Raw genomic sequence first — 23,958 nt, forward strand, 5'->3', positions numbered from 1 at the left:
TTGGAATAATTGATATTTATTGTAGGATAAAGCCACTGGGGACCAGTAATTGAGTGAGAATGTAAACCAGTGTTAATAAGAATTGGGGGACTTCCCTGGTGGCGCAGTGGTTAAGAATCCGCCTGCCAATGCAGGGGACACGGGTTTGATCCCTGGTCTGGGAAGATCCCACATGCCGCGGAGCAACTAAGCCTGTGCGCCACAACTACTGAGCCTGCGCTCTAGAGCCCACGAGCCACAACTACTGAGCCCATGTGCCACAACTACCGAAGCCCGTGAGCCTAGAGCCCGTGCTCCGTAACAAGAGAAGCCACGGCAATGAGAAGCCCGCACACCGCAACGAAGAGTAGCCCCCGCTTCGGCAACTAGAGAATGCCCGCGCGCAGCAACGAAGACCCAACGCAGCCAAAAATAAATAAATACAATAAATAAATTTATTTTTAAAAAAAATAAGAATTGGACCAACCAAGAACTGCAGAGTCCCAAATGAGCATTTTTCTATTTCAACATTTCCTTGAGCTCCTGATGAATAACCTTCTGCTTTTAGGATGACTTGCTCTTTTGATAGCCTCTGATGTGCTTGTTTTCTCAGTGCATTTAAATTGGGTCATGGGGCAGGAGCCAGCCGTGCTCTAAAGCTTCCCCCAAGAACATGGGTCTGTGATGTGTGTTTAATGTTTTCCCTGTAACAGAGATAAATGTCGTCGGTAATTCTTATTGGCAGGCCCAATGTTTAAGGCTTTTGGAATTATCTGAGTCGCAGTGTCGCAGGAATCGTTCTGCATTCAAATATTTACAAGGCATAATTAAATGGATTAATGATGTGGGGTTCTAGAAACAATATGGTGGTGTTAAATTTTCCAGCAGCTTTCTACTAGTTTCATCATTCCTTTTTCCCCCCTTCTCTATCTTTTCGATTTATGATTTTTGCTTTCAGCCCTCTATGAGCTTCTGATATCTCAGACTTTGCACTGAATTTCTCACTTGGCCCCTCTTGTTACTGCCCCTCTGTTAATTTCATCTCCTCAGTATCCAAAGGCCCCCTCCTGCTTCTTAGATTAAATCCTCCACTCTTGTCATTGTCTTCCTCGCTTTGCTTAGATAACATCTGATACAGCTTTGAAGATGTGAGGTGCTGTCCCAGTGCTAAGTGGGATGGTTCTAATTATTATCTTGAAGCCTCACATCACCATATTCTCTTTCTCTCTCATTCTTTTCTCTCTCTTAGTCATCTGGGTATGAATAATGAACACAATGTTTCCTTAAATGGAAGAATGGAAATATAGTTGAGTTCTTTTTCCCAGGTTGCCTGTTAGCAGAAATTGAGGCATATCCATGTGCTTTTGGCCTGGGAAAACGAAAAGGGAGGATTGAGACACTAGAATGTGTATTGTGAATGATCACAGTCTTAGAGATTTTTTTAATGACTTCTGTTTTTATTACGAAACCAACAAAAAATTGTTGTAGAGAATTTGGATAATTCAGAAAAGCACACAGATGAGAAGACATGTGACATGAGTTTTCATCTTCCAAATTTTGTGTGTATAATATATACTATAGTCATATTAATCTATTTTCACACACAAAATAGGGTCAACCTGAACATAATGTTTTCTAACTTACGCTTAAACTTAATGCACTGTGAACATTTAAATTACATTTTTTTCCCATCTTCATGACCACAGGCCCCCCTCTTATACAGATGGACCACAACTTATTTAACCAGTTCCCACAGGTGAACAATTAGTTGGTTTCCAATCAACAACTAGTCCAGCAATTAATTGGACTAAAATAAACAATGCTGCAATCAGCATCCTTTATACATAGCCAGCATAGTTTTTTAAAAATAATTATTTCTTCAACAAAAATTTCTGAAGTTAGATTTGCTGTTCAAAGGATATAAAAGTTTAGTAAGCATTGGCTATTTAGAAAGACACCCAGAAAATGGTACTAACTCAAGCTGCCCATCTTGGATGGGTTAGAAAAGGACACCCCATGTCAGAGTGTCTCTTTCCTGGTCTTTCCTTAGCTTAGACATCTAACACTGGATTGGTCTTCTTTCTGGATGAACATGCTTTGGAAATATCACTTGGATTCTTAGAATGGTTCTAAAGAATGGTCCAGGGCTCCTCATGACTCATCAGCGAGGTCCTGTATCCCTAGGACATCAGTTGTATCAGAGGCAAATTCATGTTTAAAGAACCGCCCACTGGAAGCAGTTACACTGGTTTTATGCCAAATCAGAAGAGAAATTGTAAAGAAGGAAGAAGGAATATTAATGCTTAGTGACCACCTATACAGTGCTGACATTGTTTTCTCTTGACAATCGTATAAGATAGTGAAGTTTCACCTTCATTTTGTAGTTGAACTAGATTCAAATCCATCTCTACCTGATGCCAAAGACCATGGTCTTTACTCCCCTCTATAACTCTGTTTTGTAGTTTAACTACTCAGAGCAGAGTTCCAAAAGCCATGAAGAGTCTGCCTCTCACTTAGCTCTATTTATGTTCTGTCAATTTTTTCTTTCTCTTTAAATATCAATTTGGTACACATTTGGCTTTCCAAGTGTTAGAAAGCAACATTTCTCTTGTTTTACTTGTAGGTCATGTTTTCACTAGAATCCTTGATGTATTATTCTTTTTTCTCTTTGCCTAAAAATGTAATATAAATTCATGAAGGCTTTGAATAGTGTTATATATGGGATGTCATTTAACCTGCCTTGCAAAGTCTGTTTATCAAAACAAGAACTACTTGTTGGAGGATGTTAACGTCCTGAGTCAAAGGAAAAATAAACTGTGGGCTTTAGAGTGATCTTTCTACATATGTATTGACTGAATGCTTAAGGAGAATTCTGACATCTCTAGCCGCAGATGGTTTAGGAACCAAACAGTGAACTAGACAAGCTTGTATCCATAAACTGAGGACTCTAGCAAAGATGAGGACAATATAGCGTAGGGGTTATCAGCACAGATTGACAGCTTTGGAACTGATCTTACCTCTAAGTCTCATTTTCCTTTTCCGTATAATGGGGATAGTAAGGTTTACTTGGAGAATCATCCTAATGGTTAAATGAGTTCATGTGCTTTCAAGTGCTTAGTAGGGTGAGATCAAACCTGAGTTTGATCTCAGTGGATGATCATGGAGGAAAAGATATTTTAAGAAACAGAAAAAAATCATACACTAAGTGAATCTGTACTGGAAAAGCATTAAAGGGATGTAAAAACTGCCTCTCCTAATGTAGACATCAAGGATATCGCATCCCTTTTTCTTTATTATAGAAAAAAAGTACTGTGAAGAGCCCAGAGTTACTTCATAAACTTAATTTATTTAATTACAGGAGAAATTCTTAACTTCTTTTGGAACCTTGTTCCCTCCTCCCCCCACCCAATTTGAGAATCTGATGAAGCTTTGAATTCTCCATAGAAACGTGCACATTCACATCATATTTTGCAACTTCGGGGGCACCAATCTATTCCAGGTTAAAATTGCCCCCAAACATAGAGGTTGTAGACACATTTTCATTTATCTGAACAGGGTCAGAAGGGAGAGGGCTCTAGCTGGGAATACCCAACGCCAAAGCCAGAGATTCTAATCATTGCTGTATGCTGGATACATTCTGTGCCCTTGAGCACTCATAATGTAGAAAAAAAGACAAATAGGGAAATGAATGAGCGCGATGCAATGTGGCAAGAGTGACAATATGCACATATACTGAAAGGAATGACTTCATGATGCAGATTGAGGAGGGAGGGCTGCAAACAATATGATTTCACAAGTGCAGCAGTGGTCCCAGGGTCTTTCAGAATCTTCGGAGATTCTGTGAACCATGTGGCATATATATTTCATCAAAATCAAAGTCCCAGATCACAGGTAACTCAAAGAATCACCCATGTCCTCTCCCACTAAGTCCATCCTCCTTCTCTATATTAGAGAGATGGAACAGGGGATATGGATGAATGGAAACTTATCAGGAGACATACCTTCATCTTTGCTTGATAAGTTTTATCTCACCTATATTATTCTATAATGTCTGGAATACCCACACCTTGAAATTCCTGAATTCTTGATTCGAAATATCTGGAGGAGGGAACAGACACACCACTTCACCTTGCACACACAGCCTTGTTTATGGAGGCCTCTAGCTGTGTCCCAGGCCTGGAGGCCTGCTTGCTCAGCAAAGGGCTCTAACATGGACAAACAAGAAAAGGAAGGTACTAAGGAAATGCCCTGGCCATTCAGTGATGCTCAGGTGAGCATGGGAGCAAAATTAGAGCAATTCTCTACTTTCAAGTGCATTGCTAACTCCATTTGCATTAGCCCATCACTACTAAGTATTTTCCTTTAGACACACCTAAATTCAAGTCATAGCCCTACCACCTGCCAGCCTCAGACAAGCGACCTAACCTCTCTGAATACTGAGTTAACATGTACTGAATGCCACCTGTATCTGTGGTCCTGTCCTAAGTGTTTTACATATGTGGACTCGGCCCACCCTCAAAACAACTCTATGAAGAAGGAATTATTATTATTACCATTGAATATTGCTCAGGATCACACAGCAAGTGGGCAGAGCTGGAAATGGAGCCCAAGCTATTCAGCCCCAAGGCTGGAACCCTCACTCCCAAGGCCATGGTGCCTCCAAGGGCCACAGGTCAATTTCAGCATTTGTGATAAAGGGACGATGCTGACCATTCTTCACAGTAGTGGTTGGGTTAAACAAGACTGTTTTTGTCAACCATTGAATACTAGGGTCCCTGACCATAAAGGGAATCCTTCTGGGAGAATCCATAGGCATGGGAGAAATCAGGTTGGCCACAGAAAGTCACACACCGCTGACCACAGCAAGCCAACCCACTGTCTATATCAACAATGCTTTTTCTCTGTTCTCTTTTTTTCATCTCGCCACCTTCTGTTCTCTTCTGCACTACTCCCAAGTGACTGTTCAAATAGATGAAACTGATAGCATTTCATTTCCTTGTGGTCTTCGTTCCTGGCTACCGTGATCCTTCTTAGTGAACAAATGACTTGGCTTTTCTGAAACTGTCTGGGTTGATATGTTTCGTTTCAACTGCAATATGTTCTTTCAAAGGTGAATGATCAGAAACCATTGTCGGAAAGTCAAGAATGCACTCAGAGTCCGAGAGCCAATACAGTTTTGTTTGTTGCTTTAATTACTGTGTAGATGTGCTTAGGTTGTTTGGATTGCTGTTCTTGTTGAAGAGAATTGAAGGCACATAGCTAACTCTTCAATAAACGTTTCTGAGCCCTAGTTTTGTGTATAATGCAGAGCTAGCACTAAGCAAAGAGAAAGGGACTTCCAGAGAGCTCAGACCTGGACCTAGTTTTTCGAGTGGGGCAGGGGGTAGGGGGTACATAACAGGCTGGAGAGATAAATAAGACAAAGAGAGCTACTGTGCATTAGAAGGGTAAAGGAATAGGCTGTGGTGGTTTACAGAGGAGAGAGATTGCGTCCATCTGGAATGATCACGGAAGGCTTCCTGAAGGTGGTGGCAACTGAATAGAACTTTGAAGGACATAGAGAATCTAGACTAGGATATGGTAAACCAGAAAGGGTGAAGGACATTCCAGCTATGCAGAATGTATCTGGAGAGTAGCATAGGATAAAGAGACTTTATGCAGGAGGTTAATTTTTATAAAGAAAAAAGACCTCATTTGCTGAGGTAATAAATAGGGAATGAATCAAATTAACATCTCTGACTTCATTTCTTACCATTCTCCCCTGGTCCGCAATTCCTCCAATACAGTACTGCCTCAGGGCATTTGCACTTGCCGTTCCCTCTGATCTGAACACTTTTCACAGATCTTTGCGGTCACTGACTATGACAAAATCCATGTTTGTTTCAAAGCACTTTACGTACTGTCTTTAATATTCTATGCCTGGTACAGGGAATCTCACATCTAGTGTGTTCCTATTCCCTGCCCACCCATGTATCTATATCACTTCAAAATACTAGTTTTTATGCAAGCCTAGAAAATTGAAATTCTTGATTTCTCCTTCTGTGAAAATGGAGGTGAAAATGCTTACTTCCCTTTAAGCAGTGGTTCTCAGCCTGAAGCACATTAGAGTCACCCGTGGACCACAGATGCCCAGGTCTTACACCAGACCAGTTAAGCCCGAACCTCTGCAGCTGAGACCCAGGCATTCAGATCTTGACAAAACTCTCCACATGGTTTTGGTGGACAGCCCTCACTGAGAACCTTGCTTTAGAAGGAGAAGTCAAGGGCAGTGGCGTTTGCTGATGATATTTCTCTTCCCTGCTCACTCTGGCAGGGTGGGGTGAGTAGCAGTATCCAAAGCAAAGAGACACAATCCGGAAGGCAGAAGCAATACACGTTTCCTTCATTCCACAAAGGATAAAGGTGTGTCTGCTGTGTGCCAGGCACTGTCCAAAAGGGATGAAGAGTGTAGGGAACCAGAGAGAAGGCAATGAACCCTTTGGGTCCCCTGAAATGCCCCCATCTCTTGGAGACAAGACTGCTGACTGCAGGGTTTGGTCATGAACCAAGAACGATGTTCCAGTTAGGAGGCCGAAGGAGATTTCCCTCAGATCTTCACTGAACGAAAGGCGTTATTTCCCAGAGCGCAGTAGCATGTTCTAGAATCTCCATCCCTTTATGAATCAGTCATTGCCTTAGTCCATGAGGCTTGACATGCTGTTGTTCTTGCTTCTGTCTCTGACCTCATTTCCTGGTGCTCCTCCCTTCCCTCAGTACACTCCAGCCACACTCCCCTCCTCCAGAACTTGAGATAAAATCCACCTCCATAGAGGCCTTAAGATACCATCAAGAGCGATTCCCTTCTCTGGACCATGATGTCTGTTCTTACCTGCACTCTCTAAGCCTCTGCCTCCATATAGTTGCCTGATGTGCTCTTCCCGGTCTCTGCTCAAATATCACCTCCTCAGAGAGGCCCTTCCTGACCTCTTTATCTAAATAGTACCCTACTTCCTCTCCATCTCTTTGCCCTGCTTCATTTGCTTTATAGCTTTTATTGTGGTGTATTTACTGTTTGGCGGTTCATTTTCCATTTTCCCTGATAGAGTGTAAACCCAAAGAGCTGGGACTTGTTCATTGCCGTATCCCAGCTCCTAGCACAGTGCCCAGTACAGAGTGAATGCTCAATAAATATTCATCAAATGAGTGAATTCAATAAGGTTTTATTCTCATTGTATTCATATGTATATTTATCTTCTATTAAAGGCAAGTGATACTAGACTTTTAATTCGAGGTAAATGGTCTACTTTTTAAATGAGTTAGTGTCAGGAGAAGAGGAATCAATTTAAAGAAAGATATTAAGTAAGTGGAAGCATAAGTGATCCACAGATGTGATATGACTCATGAGAGTGGTGAGAATGACTGGCGTTTGGGAAACACTGGTCTAGAGGCAGATCGGGAAACAAAGAAAGAAGCACAAGCCGAGAAGTAAGGGGAATATCATCTAGTCACCCGAATCAGGATGCTGAATGATAAACTTGGCCTACCTGCAACTGCAGTCTCTTGCAGTGTTGAGGTGCAGTTCATCTGGCATTTACTGAACATCAGCTATGAGCTCAGTGTGACGGGGGGGTAAGTGAGATATAGAATCCAATCCCATTTTCAAAGGTGAACCTCGGAGATAACCATGGGCACTATGACAGTAGAAATCAAAATGTGTTCAATGCTATACAAAAGGGCCAAAGAGACCACAGAAGGATAGCATTTGTCTCTCTGGAGGTAATCAGGAAACCCTTCTCTGAAGAGGAGAAATTTGCATGGGGCCTTGAAGAATGGGAAAGATTTCAACAGGCAGAATTGGGGGCCAAGGCATTCTGGACAGAGGGAACACCAGGCAGAATAGCAGCAAATAATATAGGGAAATGAGCTCACAGGGCACAGTGAAAAAAATATCTATGGGGGGCTGTTTGGAGAGGCCTGACCAGGCGGGGCTTGGGTCAGCGGTGCTGGCCGGGGTTTGCTGTTGAGGCCGGCTCTCCGCCACTGGGCCCGGGAAGATGGTGCTGGGTGGTTGCCCGGTGAGTGAGTTACTTCTCTGCGGCCAGGCGGCTTTGCTGATGGGGAATCTCCTTCTGCTGCATTGTGTCTCTCGGAGCCACTGGCACAACAGTACCGCCGAGCCCGAGCCCACCTCCGCTGGCGCCGCCCACCCGGAGGGCTCCACCGGCTCTGCGAGCTGGGACTATGGCGACCCCAACCTCCAGTCATCCTTTGCTCTTACCGACCTGATGAATTTATAGAGTGTGAAGACCCAGTGGACCATGTTGGAAATGCAACGGCATCCCAGTAACTTGGTTATGGCTGTCTCAAGTTCGGTGGTCAGGCCTACAGTGATGCGGAACACACCTCCGTCCAATGCCGCGCCCTGGACGGAATCGAATGTGCCAGTCCTAGGACCTTCCTACGAGAGAATAAACCTTGTATAAAGTGTACTGGACAGTACTTCATAAGCATTTTGCTCGACTCCTTCTTCCTGGGATGTTTTGGAGTAGATCGTTTCTGTCTGGGACACGCTGGCACAGCAGTAGGGAAGCTCTTGACACTTGGAGGACTTGGGATTTGGTGGTTTGTTGACCTTATTTTGCTTATTCCTGGAGGGCTGACGCCAAGTGATGGCAGCAGTTAGTGCACTGTTTACTAAAAAGAGCTGCTGCCGTGACCCAGGGAGGCAACTCTCCTGAATTCATCTCTACAGGCTCAGAACTCTTCCTTGTTATCAGTCCTGACCATTGCCTTCCTCTTTGGAGGGAATGGCTTTGGCGAGGGAAGTTTCTTTGGACTGTGGATTTTCAACCCAAACTTTACCTTGCAGACTAGAAATGACAAGCAAACAGTATTGTGGGTATCAAGTTTGTACCTTTCCTCGTGTACAAAAAATAGAAAGCATAGTGATTAACTTATAAGCTGCAGAAGGGTTTCCATACTCTTTATTTCTGTGCGCTGCTGTATAATCAATCCTTTGGAGCAAGTGGACCCAACAGGATAAGTAAAGTGAATATTTTTAGCCTTGTGTCTTTTGTGACCCTGAGTCCTCATGCGGTGGAGATCGGAAGCTGAGCCAATGAAAATCTTCAGCAGAAGTAGAAACGGCGATGGATTTTAATACACACTGAAATTCTGACTTTCTGAATTTAAATTGCAGAATAAATGTTGCCAACCTGGAATGCTCGTTTGGGTGTTTTCAGTAGGTAGAGTGAAACTCAAAATTATATTTGTTGTGCTTAAAGCTTAGCATTTGAACTGAGCCTGTTAAGAAACCCTATTGTTTCATCATTATTATGCCTGAGAGGGAATATTTCCAGTACAGTAATTTCCTCTTTCCAATTATGTTTTGGATAGCTAAACATGTCTGAGTTCAGCTATCCTCTTGGCAGACTTGTCCTATCAAAAAGAGACTTGTCCATGCTGTAGACTGGTAAAAAAAAAAAAAAAAAAGATTTCATACAGGTAACTATAAATCTGTTCTTCATGATTAGGTAAGAAAATATGAGGGGCCTCGTGCCCTTGGAAAGAAAAGCAGACTCTTCCTTAAAGGATATTAGTACTTAGTGCTGGGTAGAGTTAGGATGTGATTCGGGGGGCAAAGAGAAACTGAACACATTCTGTCAAAATAAGCATGGTACCAAAATCTCTCAGTGTGGGCTACAGCAGTCAGTCATAGGGAAAGAGACAGCCAAGGTTTTGAGTTCCCAAATCACTGGGAATAAAAGAAAATGTTCTGAATAATAAGTGGTTTTTAAAACTTAGTTCCCATCCCTTGCAATCTGAGTTGAAAAGAACTGTTAAATATAAGGTAAAAATGGGGTCTGGAAGGTAAATCAAACTAAGAGCCTGCTATTTGGGCAACTTATAAATTCTAGAAACAATCAAGGTAGAACTGCTCAAAGTTTAGTCTCATAATAATTGACATAAAGACCAAGAATCCCAGTTAAAATAACTCTGAATATGCTCTGTCATTATGAAGCAGTTTTCCTAAGAGTTTCAGCTTTATTATCCCTGATTAATATGACCACTGTTCTTATGGTATTAAATGGTGGCAATTATGTAAAAGTTAAAACAGATTATTCTATTTTGTCCTGAAAGTTCTGTACCACATTGACCTTAACCTTCTTTATAACAGTAATAATTGATAGATTCTTACTTATAACCTCTACACTCTAAGGCAGTATATTTTAAATTGTTGTGGGTCATGAAGAAACTGGACCTTCTCCCCAGAAAAATGCATAGAAACATAAAATTTTGCATAGAACTTAAGAGGGTTCAAGGATGGCCCTTTTTAAAAAGAAAAAGAAAAAAAAAACTTACTTCTAAGAAAAATCTGGAAAACAAACTAAAATTGAAATCTTACCCCAAATAAGATACTACTTTAACACCACAAATCCTGCTTCATCTCACAAGTTAAAAAAAAAAAAAAAAAAAAAATCTCCTTAAGGATATTCACAAACCCCATCAAAAGCTATTTTCTTTTAAAAATAAAAAATAAACTGTGGCAGCTTTCAGACTCAAAATCATTAATTGTTAATGTTTCCAGGAGGAAGAGCTTGGGTAAAGAGGTAAAAGTCTGTAAGTTATTAAATTTTCTCTTTTATGGAAGAAGCCCTTCTCACAGAAAAGCTGATGGGGATCAAAGTTGTTTCCACTGCTAGGTGACAGCCTGACAATCTTTATATTCCTCTGTGATGATCTGCATTTGTCAGTTTCAGTGTGGCTTCTAGGTGATGCCCATCCTCTGTATTCACAAACCCTGGCCAAATGTGATACAACCTGAAAAACTATTTGAATAAAGGAATATTTTTTTAAATGTGAAAAAAAATATCTATGGACTTCAGTGGAAAACCCATGTAGCACTTGCAATCTGCCTGCTTTCATGTCTTTTTGTATAACAGATGGCAGATGCATCATCCAAAGGCATTTCAGGTGATTGTGTCCATGTCCTCACAGAGAGGAGCTTCAGGAAGACATCTCTACTTCCAAATAACCAACGTCAAATCCACTCTTTATTTCTGAAAAGAAAATACCTGGGAAACCCCATCCTGTCATTTCCATTGTAATTGCGCAGGCAGTGATCAACCACTGCCCTAGATTTGCATTAAAGGGATGCCTGTCCTTGAGAAAAACTCCAGAGAATGGGGGCATTAGTTGCCAGAACCCTGAGAAGCTCTGTGGACCAGGAGCTGCTCTTCATCAGTGCCAGGAATCCAGATAAATCTACCCTTGGAACTATCCGGAGTCCACCCCAAGCAAAAAGGCTCTTAACGAAGTCCTTCATCTCAAGAGGAAAAGAATCCTTGAAAGGAGATTTCCTCTGGTAGCCAAATGCATTAGCCTTCCTGTTCCCTCTCCCCAGCAACCCCCTGATGGGTAATTAATGTCTTTTGCATGGCTTTATCCTGCTACTTTGCAATACCACGCCCCCCATGTGTCAAGCCTATGACCTTGGTGATCATTTTTAAAAGTTAGTGTGATATGATGTGGCACTTTATCTTCCCATTGTGCTTCAGAGTTAGCATCCTACTTAATTTTATCAAAGGCCTTTGTCTTGAGTTACAGCATGGAACAGAAGATTCTAGGGAGGACGTTATATTAAATAATGCGTAGAGAAATGAACCGTTCTTCCTAGTGGTTCAGGAGCTCATGCTGGTTCTAGCTCTTCCCACATGCTAATACCTCATTTTGAGAGAACTTCCACTTCGAAGAATACTACAGGAGAGAAATCTCTCTTTCTCTCTCTGTCTCTGTCTCTGTCTCTCTCTGTGTCTGTTTCTCTCTCAATTAAAAAGCAACCCATGAATTGAACCTCTCTCTTAATCTCCCTTTGTCATTAACATCTCATTTTAAACCAAAGTGCCCTTCACAGAACGTTAATGGCTGTTACACAACCTTAATTTGGAGTCGAATAAACTTTAAGGAAAACTAAGTTAAACCAAGCTAAGTAGGTATATTTACCGAGGTCATAGAATGAAGCCTTTAATAGGTGGCTCTACACTATTAATATTCAAGAAGGCTGTGTAATTTGCAGCATTTCCCAAAATGAGTGTTTCCATGGAACCCTTTTTTGATGGAGTATCTGGAGAGACACGGGTTCATCAGCTAAGTGTCAAGCTGGCAAAAAGAGGCCTATGTCGGCAACAGATGCTCAGATTTCCCCCTGAAATTCCAACTCCCTGCACAGCTACGATTGTTGCCTGAAAAACCACTAGGTAGGCCAAGTCGTGGGAGTTGTGTTGAACTGGGAAGGGAGGTGGGAGTATTCCCTGCAGCTTCCAACCTAGCTTCCCTCCAATCTTCTCATCTGTGTAATGGGGTAATAAATACGTACCTTGAAGAATTGCTAATAGACTTGTTGAGATGTCTAATTTGGAATAATGTCAGTAAAAACACTCAGCTAAGTAGCAGACGCAAAGGATACATTCAATAAATAGTCACTGGTATGTAAAGGTCCTCTAGGGGCTGCTTCTCAAATTTTACTATCTGTGCAATCTCACAGGAGCTTGTTACAATGCAGATCCTGATTTGGGTCTGGGATGGGCACTGAGATTCTCTGAACTTATTCTCCTGATTTGAGGACTGTACTTTGAGAAGCAAGCATCTCAGAGATACAAAAGGAAGTGAACAGTCTCAACTTTTAAAAAGTTATAGTATATGGAGAGAACCTAGACATGCAGTCAGCTGGCTAAATGGCAAGCAGAGTGCTGGTACAAACAGTCCGCTTTGGAGGGCAGTGTTACTCTTGCTCACTCAGGATTGATGGGGGAGTTTTCCCTTTGAGCTGACTTTGAATGATGAGTAGACTTTGTGCAGACCCGGCGTCCCGGGTTCTGGCTGTGCCAGGAAGGCAGCACACTCCCAGAAGTGGGAAAGCATATGGGAAACTTAGGAGATGCTCAGGGAGCGTAGAGCAAAAGACATGGTTTGGAGGAGGAGGTAGGTATAAAATGGACCACTGACCTGGATGTCTGTGTCTCAGGTATCAATAAAATACAATCTAGGAGAGTTTTAAGCAAATGTATGAGTTTCCCAGGGCTGCCGTAACAAAGTACCACAAACTGCATGGCTTAAAACAGCAGAAATTTATTATCTCATAGTTCTGAAGTCTAGAAGTCTGAGACCAAAGTGTCAACAGGGCCAGGCTCCCTCTGAAACCTGCAGGGGAACCATTCCTGGCCTCTTCCTGGCTCCTGGAGGCTTGCTGGCAATCCTTGGCATTCCCTGGCTTAGTCGTCACATGGCGTTCTCCCTGTGTCTCTGTCTTCACGTGGCCATCTTCTCGTAAGGGTACGAATCATATTGGATCAGGGGCCCATCCTACTCCAGCATGGCATCATTTTAATTAATTACATCTGCAGTGACCCTATTTCCAAATAAGGTCACAGTCTGAGGTACTGGGAATTAAGAATTCAGCATATCTTTTATGGAGGACTCAATTCAACGCATAACAGCAAATATGTATGCACCCATTGGGCCCCAGAAATCTCCTCTGCCCTATAGAATAAACTTCAGAAGTGACTTTTTCCCACTGGGAAAAAATGAAGGACCGTAGCGCTGAAGACCTCTGCCTTCTCTATCTACACCCCTTCCCAAGTATGAAAGATTGTTAGGACATCCCAGTGGTCACTGAACTAAGCTGGAAATTCAGGACATTGAGGCTGGGGAAATCAGGGTAGCATTAGAATTCCCACTGAAGCCTTCTTTCCTCTTTTCTGCCGACTTCTATAGGAATGTTATGTTGTTCCCAAGGAGCTTCTGGGAGTGTGAGCCCCAGAAGCACCATCCCTAACGTGTTCACACAGCAGAGTTCAATAAAATAATGACGTACAAAGTCTTTCTTCCTGAACTCTGTAAGAAGCAATGGCCTTCCATTTTTTCCCTTTGCTCTTGTCCGATAGAAGACTAATGTAAACACTGTCCACAATGTGAATTTTGTAGGTAGGTGAAAGGGGGCACTGGGCTACTTATTTTATCAAATTTAATTGTCCTCTTGGAAAAATGGGAACTTTTTAAAAAAAGAAGTGGCTTTCTCTCTTTCATTTATGTACTCTCTGGCTCGATAGATGAATTCGTTGTCACCTAGGTACACAACATTTTGTATTCCAAATAACACTGCCTCCTAATGTCTTCAAGGTTAGCAGCATGAAAGGAGCATTTCAGGCAAAACCCCTGCCAGTATGACCGTGAACAGTAATAAGTTTTTCAGGCCCGTTCTGTCAGACCAATTGTCCATCCCAGATTTATTCAGAGCATCCTTTCTCTGTTAAAATGAAGAAGAACATTGGCCATATTATGTGGGCAGAAGAAAGGAAGATGTGGAAATAAAAGGGTGTGAAAGGAATATCTGTTTTCAAGGCAGCTGAGAACGAGTTGCAGGCTTGGTGTAGCCGCTGTCCCCATTTGAAGAAAATAAGCCCACGTGGCTACTTGGAGGTGGTAGTTAATTTTAAACCATATTTAAAGACTGCTGAGAAACACATTGGCCCCAATTCAGACCACGGTCAGTTGTCTCTTGGTCCCACTGACTAGAATGATGCAAACACCAGGCCCCAGACATATTAGGCACAGACCAGCAAGGTTTGACATCCTTATGTTCTCAGTCCTGTCCTAAGCAATTTAGTACATTGGCCAAGAAGGCATAAACCTCGGAAACTGAAATATGGCATGCTAAGAGAAAATAAACGATCTTCTGCAGGCCAGGCTTAATTTTGCAAACTCCATTTCCTGGAGATAATTGGCCACTGGACACTTACAGGAGGATTAGTCGGCTGGAAGTTTCACCTCCTCCCCTGAAATCTTCCCCAGTCCTTCCAGCCTGAATTAATCTTCCCTCCTTTGTGCTCTTTTAGCACTTGATCTGTACCTCAGTTGTAGCTCTTATCACAGTCTCTGTTGGCATTACCACTATTTCTGTGTGTCTTATCTCCCCTACTAGACTCTAGGCTCTCTAAGGGACAAGACTCAGTCCTAGTCATTTTTGTATTTCTAGCATCTAGGACAGGGCAAGTATGCCCTCATTAGATATTTATTGAAAAGCTGAAGGATGGAGGGGAAAGAAGGAGTTTGTAGTTTTCTCCATCATTATCAAATGTCACTTTCTCTATCACACATGGTTTCAATCAAATACTTTGGAGGAGAGTTCTGGAACTCTTAAGAGATCCTGAAACTTAAAAGGAATAGGAGACTTTCAAGGGAGCTTACGGATGGGCTTTTTGGGAAATTAAATGAGTTAACAAATGAATGCATACCGAAAACTTGCTAAAAGTAGCCCTACTTCTTTTGGATGGTCTGGGAATGGGCAGGGATGGAGGCAGACTTTGTATCCCTCAGCGTTTGGGAGGTTGCAAGTAACAGAAATTGCCTTTGAGTAAAAGTGAAGTAATTTCTTGGAAGGATTTAGGGATGTTCACATAATGAAAGGGAATGCTGAGGAACTGGGCTGCAAAAAATACAGGAAACGAAGCAGCCCAGGACATATATATGGTTGAAACCATATATGGCTAAGGAATGGCTTCATTTTGTAGTCAAATCTGTGCATTGCTATAGGAATGATTCAACTCAGCCCCTCATCCCATTCTTACACAATACCACTCAAGGTCCAAAATCCAAAAACATAATCTAGTTGTCTAAGCTGGGCCACACACCCACCCCTCTTGGCTCAGGAATGTTCCTTTTGTAGAACAGATGCCATCCCCCAAGAGATGTGATTCTCCAAAAGAAATCAAGGTGCTATTAATAAGAGAAAGGAGAATGAGTGCTTGGTAACCAAAACACAGCTAACGTCCACTACCGTTTACCTTGGAAAATATACAAGTCAGAAAACTATTTAAAGGAATGAAACTCCCTTATAGCTAATGGGAAAGATGAGAAACTAGCAAACTTTTATTTATTAAGTAGATTAGACTTGAAATTCAAGTACGGTACATTTGGACAAGTGCTTTCAAATAGTTTATTCGTCATTCGTGTTGCCCACATATTTCAGGAGTTTTTTACCTATTAAATTGCTTAGAAAACCATCTTTTTTATAGAAAGATAAAAGGACCAATCTTGGAAGAAGTCATCAAATAAAGACTAAATCAGAGATTAGAGTTGGTGGACACATTAAGGTAACTAAATGTCTGTCAACACTTTTCTACTTTCTCATGTGGGTATGGGACCAAGTTACAGCTAGGCGGAAAGATGAACAAACTGAGCTTATTTAGTGAAATAGAACTCTAGGAATTACATTATTGTCCATTTCCAGTTTCTTTAATTAACACATGAAAATTACGTTTTTTCAATAGATCTCATTGTGCACCTCCTACTAATACTCTAATAGTAAAAGCTAATAGTCTAAGCCTTTTAAGTGCTTCTGTGTATCAGACACTCTACTAAGATCTTTATATGCATTTCTCATTTAATATTTATAAGAACTCAATGAGAGGAGGTACTCTCAGTATTAGGAAAATAAGAGTCAGAGAAATTATGTAACTTGCCCAAGGTTGCACAGCTAAGTGGCAGAAAGTAAAATAATAAAGTAAAATACAGAAAATACTGATGTGGAAAATGAATACACTACACATACATTAATACATACCATTACAAACATGGTTATTAACTTTAGAAATTATTTTCTGAAGCATTTAGATGAAATATACTTGCAAAGAGCGAGTTCTCAATAAATGCATATTAAAGGCAGGAATTTATAATGTGATTCAAAAATGTGACTTCCAGGAAATTTTTGTGGGTAGGGAAAAAGATCCATCAGCATAAAGAGCTTTTTATAGAGAACATGATGACCTGTAATTCTTTCTACTTACTCTGAAAATGGTTTTCAGTTGTTATATTATGACTAAATTGAGATTAAAAAAACTAATTGATTAATTTTTCCACCCTTGGGTCTGTTTGCCTCTTGAATAGTTTATTAAAGGTAGAGGTGTAATGTAGTTCTCTGACATTTTTTTTTAATCAGGGTAATCAAGAAAATGTGGTATTGGCATAAGAATAGACATATAGACAAATGGCATAGAATTGAGTCCAGAAATAAACCTTTACTAATTTTACAGTCAATTGATTTTTCGACGAGGGTTCCAGGCTTGTTAATGGAGAAAGAATAGTCTTTTCAACAAATGGTATAGGGACGACTGAATACTGACATGGAAGAGAATGAAGCTGGACCCCCTACGTCACACCATATCCCAAAATTTAACTCAAAATGGATCATAGATGATATAAAAGCTAAAAAAAACTATAAAACTCTTAGAAGAAAACATAGGAGTAAATCTATATGATCTCGAGTTACGCAGTGATTTTTTAGGTACGGCACCTAAAGCATAAGCAACAAAAGAAATAACAGATAAATTGGATTACATCAAATTAAAAAAAAAAAAACCCAACTTTGTGCTTCAAAGGACACTATCAAGAAAGTGAAAAGACAGCCCACAGAATGGGAGAGAAATCTTGCAGATCATAAACTGAAAAAGGGACTTGAATCCAGAATATATAAAGAACTCTAACAATTTGACAATAAAAAGGCAATTCAGTTTTTAAATGGGCAAGGATTTGAATAAACATTTATCCAAAGAAGACATACAGATATCCAATAAGCACATGAAAGTATGCTCAACATCACTAGTCATTAGGGAAATGCAAATCAAACCCCACTAAAATGTCTAAAATCAAAAAGACAGATAATAACAAGTATTGACAACGATGAGGAAAAATAGGATGTTCCTACATTGCTAGTGGGATTGTAAATGGTACAGCCACCTTGGAAAATGGTTTGACAGTTTCTCAGTATTAGGAAAATATGAGTCAGAGAAATTATGTAACTTGCCCAAGGTTGTTAAATCATATGATTTTACATAAACATACTCATATGTTTAACTTACATGTTAAACATATGAGTATGTTTATGTAAAATCATATGACCCAACAATTCCACTCCTTGGTGTATACCTAAGAGAAGTGAAAACATACATCCAAACAAAAATCTGTACAAGAATGTTCCTAGCAGCATTATTTTTAACAGTCCAAAAGTGGAAACAACCCAAATGTTCATCAGGTAATGAATGGATAAGCAAGATGTGGTATATCCATACAACGGAATATTACTCAGCAATATAAAAGGAATGTTCAACAACATGGATGAACCTTGAAAACATTATGCTAAGTGGGACTTCCCTGGTGGTCCAGTGATCAAGACTCCGTGCTTCCACTGCAGGGGGCACAGGTTCGATCCCTGGTCGGGAAACTAAGATCCTGCATGCTGCATGGCACGGCCAAAAAAAAAAAATTATGCTAAGTAAAAAACCCAGTCACAAAATGCTACATATTGTATGATGCTATTTATATGAAATATCTAGAATATGCAAATTTATGGAAACAACATATATTAGTAGTTTCCAGGGGATAAGGAATGGGAGAATGGAGAATGACTACTAATGGATAGGAGACTTCTTTGGTGGTGATGAAAATGTTCCGAAATTAGACAGTGGTGTAGGTTGCTCTGTGACTGTACTAAGCTCTATAAATATACAAAAAAAACACTGAATTGCACACTTTAAAAGGATGAATTTTGTGGTATTATATTATGGTTAATTATATTTCAATAAAGCTGTTGCTTAACCCTAAAAACCATGGTCAGTCATTATCTCTCTGTGATGGTAAGTTTGTGGAGTGACTTGTAGTTCCCCAGACTTGCTATTTTCATACATTTCTATACCTATCCACTCACTTCACCATTCGTCTACCAACTTCTTCTCACTTTCCTGTCCCCGCTCTAACCCCTTTCCTGCCATGTAAATTTTCTATTTCTCTTTCATGAGTTGGCTTAGATGTCATCTCTACTAGGAAATCTCCCTGAATCCCTAGTTCAACCTTGAGCTGCATTTATCTGAAGGTTCCAGTGAACGTTATACACGTCTTCTTTCCAGCAAAGATCATATTCCATGGTAATTATCTGTTTATGTGTCTGTGTCCCCACTAGTGTATAAGCTCCTTGAGACATTGTCTTTGCGTTTTGAGGTATGGTACGATGTCTGGCACATAATGGGTACTTAGAAATGTTTACTGAATGAATAAATGAATGAATGCTTAAAGATAGAAAATTTAATGTTTCTGCGTTGAAGGATTCTATGATATCAGGATATTGTCTGATCTCAGAAAGTGTCTTGGACATAAACCTTAAATACTTTTGTGTGATGAATTCAGATTACCTGTGGAAATCAATGCTACAATAAATAAATATTTGCCTTCTAAATGTGAGATGCTAACTCAGTCCTCACATGTCCCAGGATAAGCTGAGCTCCCTAGGATGAACGAGTAATTTTTTCTACTACATGGAATACTCTTGTACAATTAACCAGCTCTGTTGCAGGATCCTAAAACATTTCATTGGAGAATTTAGCCTTGGTTGTCAATAAGCCCAAGATATTTTAAGCTTTGAATCTTGAGTCTCTTGTGGTGGGAAATAGAGCCTCCGGTGAATAAATTTTATCCAGATTACTGTCCTTCCAAAACAATATCTCGATGCTCTGCTACTTAAGCACATTGTGGGTTGAAACATCTGAACAAAGTTATCACATAGACAAATGGATTAAGAATATACAATGAATTTTGATCAATAAGACTTTTGGACTCAAATCCCAAAATATAAGCAGCTGGTGGCATCTGAGAGATGAGAAGTCACCATCCATGAACAAAACAGACCCTCAAAAAATTGCCTTCATGGAGTTTACATTATAGAAGTGGAAGAAATGTAAGGGGAAATAATTTCCAGTAGAGAGAGTAATTAAGGTAAAGGTGGTAAGATGTTTGGTAAACTGAAGGAGAACAGGGTGACTGGGACATAATGAACATTGGAAAGCAGTGTGATCATTAATGTTATTCCCCGTGGCAGACAGACTTATTGGTCACAATTTTTTATCCACTTCCCCAAACTAGTTTTTGCAAAGCCACCTTTTGTCACCATGGTCACATAGAGACAGATTATGTTTCCCTACCCATTGATGTTGACTTTGGCAGGTGACTTGCTTTGGCCAATGGAAGGTGGGCAGAATGGTATGTCATTTTCCAGATGAGACCTTAACAGGCATGGTGTGTTGCTGCTTACCTTCCTGTGCCTCTGCCATCAGCAAGAAAAGGCCTCCAGGTGGATGTGCCCCCTTTCATCCTGAGCACCAGAATTAACATGAATACACCAAGCAGAGCTACTCCAGCCAACCTAGGGACACAAGGGCAGGAGTAGATGGTGGTTGTTATAAGCCTCTGAGTTTGGGCATGATTTATTATGCAGACTTATCATGGCAATAGTTTACCCATACAGTCTTTAATACTAATCTTACACACTATTAGTATACCTTTCTTTCTATTTTTCACTTTTTTAAACATTATTTATTGTTTATATAATCTACAGTTCCCAAAACATTTCTGAAAATGGCAGGTCATTTGTAAGCCATAAATAAAACAAACATGAGCCTAACTATTTTACTGGAAAGAATAAACCTCACCTGACCAGACTCCTAATTTATTCTAGCCATTGTTTAGTAGAAGGAAACAAAGGCCTTTTCTCTTTTCCCCATTTCTGTTTCCACCTCTACACCAGGACATCTGTTCTTCAGTTCCATAGTTTGAAGGTTTTCCATTACTTAAAAAAATGTACAACTCTGCAGCTTGTCGTGTATATTTTGGCATCTTTGTATGTTAGTACTAGTCACTCAATAGATGGGTGATTCCTCAACAAAGTAAAATCCACCAAACGAAGTGTGAAGTTATTTTTCTAAATATACGCTGTTTATGGCTCATTTTCACAATTTACAGTTCCTAGGTGAAATTTTCCAAAAAGGGGTCAAGCTTTCATAACTTTGTATTCCAAACTTGAACCTAACAGGAATACAAAGAGAAAATTAAGCCCATCAGCTGTGATGAGAACTATCATAGGACTTCCTTGTCTTGAATGTAAATACTAAAAATTTTCTCAAAATAAATCAGTCACTCAGCAAGGAGTTCTTGGGTGTAGGTCCACAAGACATGTCAAGCCATACAGAGGCAAGGGGTTCGGGATGGACAAAACGGGTGAAGGCAGTCAAAAGGTGCAAACTTCCAACTATAAGATGAGTAAGTCCTGGGGATATAATGTACAGCATGGTGACTGTAGTTAACAATACTGTATTCTGTATTTGAAAGTTGCTAAGATCATAAAAGCTTTCATCACAAGAAAAAAAAGTGTGACTATATGTGGTCATGGATGTTAACTAAACTTATTATGGTAATAATTTCGCAATATATACATAAATCAAATCATTATGTTGTATACCTAAAAATAATACAAGGTTATATGTCAATTACATCTCAATTAAAAGAAAAAGGGTGAGATCCCTGCCTTACGTAAATGTACCCTGAGAAATGACTCTAACAGTTGAAACTGCCTGGAGCTGTCTTAATTCGGGTTCCCCACAAGGCAGACCTTGTGACAAAGACTTGGGAACACGGAGCTCCTGTGTGAGGTGATCCCAAGAGGCACAAGCAAAAAAGTGAAGAAAGTGAGACAGAGAAGGGAGAAAAGCCAAAAGAATTTGCATTAGTGAGCAGGTTACCACCATGGGCAACTGGGACCCAATCCTGCTGGCATCCTCTGAGAAACTGTGTGGAACACACCCAAGACTCCTAAGACCAGGGGCCAGGGAGGCTTGGACTTTTATCCCCAAGTGTTTACAGGCTGCATTCAAGAGAGTTAACCCCGCACACACTTCCAACTGCCCTTCCCTGCAGCAGAACAGGCTTCCTCGGGCCAAGGGAGGCCCTCAGACAGAGAAGAGAGCGTAAGGTGGGAGGTTTATCAACATCTCCAGCAGCTGCCTGAACTCAGGTAGGCCAAGGAAATACGGTACAGGGCATCACCTGTGTCTGCAACATGGCACACAGCTATTCATTCCATCAGATATAATGATAGTATTTAGTGAGCACTTACTCTGTACCAGGCACTGTGCTAATAAGCTTTTTATGTATATCATATCATTTAATCCTTGCAGCAACCCTAAGAAGTAGATACTGGGATTAGCATCCTCTGCAGGCAAAGAAATTGAGAAATTTGCTAAGGTGACAAAGCAAGTAAATGGTGGAGGTTTGAACGTGGGTAGTCAGACTCTAGGGGTCTAAACAACACTTTACTCATGAAGGGCTAAGTGCAGAAAACAGAAGCACGGGTAACTCAAAGATGGGGAAAGTAGTGAGGCATGTAATCCTCAGAAAAGGCTTCATTGTGGAAATGTACTTGAGTAGTACTTTAAGTGGGAAAGTGCAGAAAAAGAAACGAGCCTGTGCATGATAAGGACGGGGGAAGAGGAAGACGGAAGGGAGCTGTAACATAAGGAGCATGAATTCAGCAAAATATCCTCATTGGAGAGTACACAGAGCTGGTCCTTGTTATGGAGTAAGGCACATATAATATTGCATGTAATTCTATGTTTATTATCATCTGAATCTTCATCTCATAATCTGAGATAAAAGTGTATGCCCTCTAGGTGAGGCACGCACAGTCAGCTGGATAGATGTCTAGGTAGTGTCATCTACAGTTCCGATACAAGAGCCCTTTATTCAGTATTTGCCAAGGACAGGGAGCTAATACATACTCTACACACTCGTTGGCTGATGACAATAAAAACGATTGCTTAGTGTGATGACGTGCACATGATAGGTCCTCAGTATCAGGCCGTGCATGCCCATGTAACTTGAATATCAAAAACGGGCATAAGAAAAATGAAAAATTTGGGGAAAGTAAAAAATCATCATTTAGAGCAGCCATTCTCAAACATCAAGTCCCAAGACCCCTCTACATTCTTAAAAATGATTGAAGACCACAAAGAACTTTTCACTTGTGTGGAATATGTCTGTGAATATTTAGAAGATTACCGTATTAGAAATCAAAGCTAAGAAATGTGTAAAATATAAAAATATGCAAATACACGTTTTATTAGCCATCAGAACAATGGCTACGTCCCACAACAGTTTTCCTTCTGGAAAACTCCACCGTATACCTGCAAGAGAATGAGATTGAAAATGACAAATAGTATCTTAGTATTATTGTGAAAATAGTTTTGATTTCATGACCCCCCTGGAAGGGTTTCAGATATCCTCAGGGGTCTTTGAACCACAGTTTGAAGAGTTCTGATCTAGAATTTTCAGAAACATTTAAGTATTTCCAGGGAGCTAAATAAAAATATTGAATATGAAATTACTTGCAAGACTTATTTGCAGCATACATTCACATGGTTTAGACCTTGGTTTCTAACTATCAGGGGAAGAAGTTGGATTTAGCTTCTGCTCTCTTCCATTTAAGCATTCTATGACTCAAGAAGAAAAAAACATAGGAGAAGCATTTTTGGTTTTGTTTTGTTTGAAATCTTTCCAATGACTAAATACTGTTTTCCTTTTGAAGACTTTTTGGACCCTTCAATGAATAGCTTGGTATCACTGGCCTCATTGAAAAATTCAAAGTCTTTCTGGTAGAATCCTTGCTAGACATTGTATACAACGGTCTTTCATGGAAGATTGCTCCAAATTGGGGTGAGTTACTTGGAGACAGAAGTTCAGGAGGCTGGCTCGGATAAGCAGGGTGGGATTAAACAGGACATAGAAAAGGACTGCCTGGGACCACAAACATGTATGTAGACTAGGATGGGCGATGGGAGGAAGCCACCTCATGCCTTCCCCTGGGCAGTGTGAAGGACAAAGTCTCATTCTTGATGTTAGCTTCAAAGGCACCAAGTCAGTCCCTAAGAGCTCTTTTCCAGGGATGGTGTGGGGTGGCCCTGAGGGTCTCTGTCCATTCCCACCAGAACCAAATATGCAAGAAAGCCATTTCCCTTGAGCCAATTCCCCAAATAATCATTTTGCTGAAAGATAGATTTTTCTCTCCTAAAATATTTCCAGTGTATTAGCTGCACTGGACCAAGCCCTGTACCACACTCCAACATA

At 40.5% G+C, this 23,958-nt stretch overlaps 1 protein-coding gene and 1 pseudogene across 1 annotated transcript in view; both read left to right on the forward strand.

The window, feature by feature from the left end:
- Window positions 1–23,958, forward strand: part of SYNPR (synaptoporin) — a 295,505-nt gene that overhangs the window by 215,504 nt on the left and 56,043 nt on the right. The window lies entirely within an intron of this gene.
- Window positions 8,013–8,656, forward strand: LOC133094777 (TM2 domain-containing protein 2-like; annotated as a pseudogene).

This window comes from Eubalaena glacialis, chromosome 7, assembly GCF_028564815.1.
Source record: "Eubalaena glacialis isolate mEubGla1 chromosome 7, mEubGla1.1.hap2.+ XY, whole genome shotgun sequence".
NCBI lineage: Eukaryota > Metazoa > Chordata > Mammalia > Artiodactyla > Balaenidae > Eubalaena > Eubalaena glacialis.